Source organism: Myodes glareolus, chromosome 20 (assembly GCF_982192425.1).
Source record: "Myodes glareolus chromosome 20, mMyoGla1.1, whole genome shotgun sequence".
In the NCBI taxonomy this organism is placed as follows: Eukaryota; Metazoa; Chordata; class Mammalia; order Rodentia; family Cricetidae; genus Myodes; species Myodes glareolus.
The window spans coordinates 5,867,295-5,872,701 of NC_142045.1; the positions used below are offsets into that span (position 1 = coordinate 5,867,295).

A 5,407-nucleotide genomic window follows, 5' to 3' on the forward strand; every position below is an offset into this window, starting at 1 on the left:
GACCGTGAGGCTTGGTGGCATCCACGGCCATAAGTGGAAAAGCAGCCAGAATGAAGACCCTGTCTTCTGACGCCCCCTTGCCGGGCCTCCCGTAGGAAAAACCAAAAAAAAGGCAGCCAGTTCTGGAGGATGGAGATTGAATCAAGGTGGCGCGAGAGAGATTTGGAATGTGTCCCGAAGACCCATGTGTTAAAAGCTTTGACTGGGCTCAGCTCTGTTGAGAGGTGGTAGAAACCGTATGGCCGCGTGGGAGGTCTAACCGCTGCCCTGTGTGAGGCAGAGTGGAAACGAGGAAGACTAAGGGGGACAGAGGAGTGGGGTGTTGCCTTCTGGGAATCTGGCTGAAGCCCAGCTCCAACCGAGAATCAAGCATCCCAGCACAACGTGTGCTGTAAGTTTGCCGACATAGACATCGTATTTCTCTCATAGAAAGATATTTTAAGATAAAAATGTGAAAATGGTGACAAACTATGCATAAGGTCGTAGTATATGTGAATTTGACTTTGGCCTTCTGTCTTTCCCAGAAATGTCCAAGAAATCTTACAAACAAGACTATTGACTTTCAATAACAGTCGAGACATCACTTCCTGGAGCCATCTTAGGGTGCTGACATACCAGCTGTAACCCTAGTGCACTCAGGAGCCAGCCCAAGATCCCATTTAAATCCCTTAGCAACCCATCTCTGTCACCGGTGATCCGAGGTCAGTGTGGGGTTGGATATTTCCAGATTCTCAGCCTCCTTCCCAGAGAGCTGAAAACAAGGGCCACACAGATTTCCCAATGGAACACGAGAACTTGATTCAGAATACAGACCAGAGAGGGAAGCCCTGTCAACAGTGACAGAAGGCCTCATGAGTGAAGGGACTCAAGGGTCCCAGGTCCCAGCCTGGGGTCCTTTTTCCTTTAATGGAATCTAAGGACAGAAGGAGCTGGTTATTAAGGAGTGTGGTTTAGGGGGTCCTCTACTATGATTGATAGATTAAGTCATACATTCTTTTCCTTTGGTGCGTGTCTCTTCCCATAATGTATCTCATCTTAGCCATAGGCATCCCTAATTGTGCATGCCTAGGCGTAAGAGGGTAAGTAGGGGTCCTGCCCTAAGAGTTCAGTTAACTAGGCTGAACAGAGCCTTTCAATTTCCATCGTTCGGGATACATCATGAATACTTCTGAATAGAAAGCAGCTAATTTGATCGTTTTAGTGGCAGAGAAACTTAGACAACTGTTTAGAGAGAGGAATATGTAGCCCAACTGACATGATGTTCAAAGGGGTTCTAAAGTTGCTAGGTGCCTTATCGGGAGGTAGGTATATGTGTGTAGCATGTGCAGGTAAATGAACTAGGCTGTCATGTATGTTATTAAAAGAAAGGGAGGGTCTACACAGTTAAAACCAGTAGAGTCCTAGGCCAAATCATCTCCTATGCCTGTTTGCCTCACAACTTCAGAACCCATCAAAATCATATATGTGGCAACCGTAAAGACAACTAGCTAAACATGAACCTCTCACAAAAAGCCTGTTTGGTTGTGCCCTGCCCTTTCTGGGAGCACTTCCCTTCCCCCATGTTTCAATCTGCATTAAAATCTCTCTACTACCTTCTACTCTGTTTCATCTCTGCTCCTCCTGAAACTCTCTTCCGCAGTGAAGCCAATAGTCCATTCCTCACCCGAGTGGAGGTATCTTAGGGTTCCTATTCCTATGATAAAATACCATGACCAAAAGCAGCTTGGGGAATAAAATGGGTTATTTCAATGTATTGTTTTAGTCTATCATGCAGGGAAGCCAAGGCAGGCACCTGGAGGCAGGAGCTGAAGCACAGTTATGGAGGAACACTGCTTACTGACTTGCTCCTCATGGCTTGCTCAGCCTGTTTTCTTACACCACCAAGGGCCACCGACCCAAACTTGGCACCCACAGTGAGCTAAGCCTTTCCACATCCATCATTAATCAAGAAAATGCTCCAAAGGCTTGCTATAGGTCGATCCTATGAAGGCATTTTCTCCATTGAGGGTTCCTCCTTTCAGATGATTACAGCTTGTGTCAAATTGACAAAAAGCCAGCTAGCACCAGCCGTCTCTGAGAATGCCTTACACGGTTGCAGGCGTCTTCTCTGGCACATACCTCACAGCCATACTCGCTTGCCCTTGAAGAGGATTGTAGAGCCCCAGTTCCCTCATCTTCACCTCTTTCCCACATTCTAAGTATGAGGTGAAGGGTTTTGCTCCTTCACTGACTGTGGCTGTGATATGCCGTCCACAGAGAAAGTAACAGGCCCAATCAATCATGGTTTGACACCTCTGAAACCGTGAATCAAAATATATCTTTCTTTGTTATACATTGATTATCTTGGGTATATGTTGCAGGTACATAAAGCTGACTGACACACATATCAAGCATACACACACACACACAAACACACACACACAAACGCACACACACAAAGGCGGTGAAGGGAATGACTTCTTAATGTCGCCATGAATTATTTAAGCAATTTCTGTGGATTTTTTCCCCTTATTTTCTTTACTATTATAGCCAGCACTGAAATAAATACTCTTATACCCACACTTTTGGCTGTGTCTTTGATGATTTTCTAAAAACATTTCCCGGAGTTGGCATTATTGGGTCAAGGTAATCTTTTTAAGTTTTTCATCTACTGCCCCACAGAGCCGTCCAAAATTCTGTTGTAATGGTGCAAACATTTGCAAATGCTGACTACAGAGAAGCCAACCTGAGAAGGCTGTGCAAATTATTCCAAAGAGAAAATAAGACCACCAACATTGGGGGAGACCCTGAAAAGACGAAACAGCAAGCATGTCAGCCTGCCCTGGGACTCCAACGGAGGGAGCCACACCTACTGAGCCGTGAGAACTGATCTGCTGTCGAGAGAGAAGATAGTTTCAGAGTCAGTTAACTTGAGGGTCATCTGACCAAGGCAAGTACGGTCAAGGCCTTTAGGATGGGGAGTTTGTTTTCCCTTGACCTGCTTTACCTAAAGCCAAATGTGAGGTAAACAACATGGGGCGCATTCAAGGCTCCTCTATCGGCTTTTTCTTTTGGGAGGTGTTTTCAAGTAATCAGGGCAGTTGTATGGCAGGATGGAGAAGAATGGAAAAGTTGTGGTAATGGTGATGGGGAGGAAGAAGAGGAAAGGGAGGAGGTAGACAAGGATGAAAAGGAGGGTGGCATAGAAGCAGGGTCCATGGGGTTCCCTTCCCACCTGTGTCCTTACCCCTTGTTTTAATGACCAGGGGATGAGAAAATAAACAAGTGCCAGGGACCACCTTGTCTCTTGTGTGCCATGAAAAACAGCCAGAGGTTCGTGGGTGCCACCGGATAAAAAGAGAAACCAAAGGTGAGTGGCAACTGACCTGTGTTTGTTCCTTGGCAGAAATGTAACAGGAATATCTGCCTTGTGGTTCATAAACTCATACAAGAAAATAATAGGCAAAGTCCAAGAGGGCACAGGATATAAATTTTCAATTGATTATTGATTGATAAGAGCAGTCACATTAGTAACCGCCAAATTCCAACTCTTCATCTACACCTGTGGTGCTAAGACTTCTACAGACACGAACTTAATCCTCCTGATGTCTGCACACAGCTCATATTGGGTATCAGGAGGTGGCTAAGGTGACCTGCTCTGTCCTCTAGGGCCCCGGTCCTAACCCTGTTCCGTGTGAACTTGTTCTCTTCTGCCCCGCGGCCCTCTGCAAACGATGGGCTGGTTGCCAGGTGCTGGTTCCTTTAAAACACACGTTTGTGACCCAAATGTCCTCCACACCCATGGTGCAGATACACAGTAATCAAAATAGGCAGAGTCCTAGAAACTAGAAGGCAAAGAGAAGTGACTTTACGTTTATTGGGCCTCCCGATCTGTCAACTTGGAGTTGGCTTTGTCTGAAAGACTCCTGGCTGCTTCAGCAGTCCAGGTCTCTGCCTAGTCCAGGTCTCTGCCCACCACTACCTCCTTGGGGCAGTCTTCCTTGACCACCATGTGTGAATGGAAGAAGCCCTTTCACCCAGTACTCCAATTAGATCTCCTCTTGCTATCCTCTTGTGTGTGTGTGTGTGTGTGTGTGTGTGTGTGCGCACGCGCGCACACACACACACACTGACATCTTCATTATCAGCCTCTCCCACCAGAAGAGGAGCATTCTGAATCAAAAGTCTGCTGTGTTTGCTCCTTGGGTCCAGCTGAGCCCATTTCTCAGGTCCTGTCACAACTGTTCTGTATTTAGAAGGTTCCAACACCCCTGAACACAATTTGACTTGAGCGAAAGGTAAATTCCCTGTGGGGCAGAGGCGCCAGAGGAGGGCCAGCATGGGCCTAGGAAACACTCAGAACACAAGGTCAGAGAGCTGGCGCCGACCCTGGTCACCACAGGAATAAGTGATACTGTGGCCTTGATATCCCTCTGCTGGACACCCAATGCTCTCTTGGAGGCTTTCAATAACTGTCAATAATTTATAAACTATGCTTACCGTTTTCTGTCTCTCCTGCAATATTCAGTGTCCCAGGGGATGAACCGAGACTGAATCACCACATCCTGCTTCCCCCGCCTGTTTTCCACTCCCATGACAAGAAGGAGCAAACTGAGATCTTCAAAACTATACACGTGGGGAAATCCTGCAGAATTATAGAGGGGGCTGGGTGCTAGGAAGAGACACTCTCTGTGAACAGCTAAACAGTATGTCAATAGGAAGCCACCCCTTTCCCAAATACTGGTGGCGACTCGTAACTTCATCTGACAACGGGGTAACTTATCCACACTCCCCCACTGGACTCTAGGTATTCATTCTTCTGCCCAGACCTAGTCACAGCCGGTATATACACATTTCTCAGCCACACACAGACAGAAGCAGCCAAGATCCTGGAGGCCCAGCTGTCAACACTGAATGACAGAGAAGGCTGCGATGGTGGGTCGTGAGGGTTACCTGTGAAAAGGTCGTGGGATTGGGGGAGTGGGTCGCTGGCTCTGCTTTCCTGAGCCAGAATAGGCAGCTGTTTCCCAGAACACTGTCACAGTACTTATGGGATTTGTTTCTCCTTGGCAGCCTCTCCTCAGGAGACATCAAGGAGTCTGCCTTCAAAGACACAGGCTCTTTCTTCCTTCTGAGGAACAGAGAAGAGGCGCTTGCACATTCTTCATACTCCTCCTATCAGGGTTGTAGAAAACTAATGTTTCCTTCACGGTCACCCTTGGGTAGCCCATAAAATGAGATGCAGAACGATCCAGAAACCACCGCAACCCATGTGTGGGTCTTACTGAAAGAGAGGTCGAATTTGCGACATTAACAAGCGTGGTCTGGTATACAAAGGCAGGCAGTGCCTCACCGGCTGTTGTGAGGAGTAGCTGGCATTTCTGGCTGCCCCAGAAAACAGGTGACCACGGGCAAGAGTGCACCGGCC

General features: G+C 47.4%; 1 long non-coding RNA gene across 1 annotated transcript; it reads left to right on the forward strand.

Moving 5' to 3' along the window:
- Positions 1–261: 261 nt before the first annotated feature.
- LOC125393841 (uncharacterized) lies at positions 262–3,048 on the forward strand. The gene is made up of 3 exons (XR_007229980.3): positions 262–391; positions 525–701; positions 2,662–3,048. It is a non-coding gene; the product is annotated as an uncharacterized LOC125393841 (long non-coding RNA).
- Positions 3,049–5,407: the final 2,359 nt, after the last annotated feature.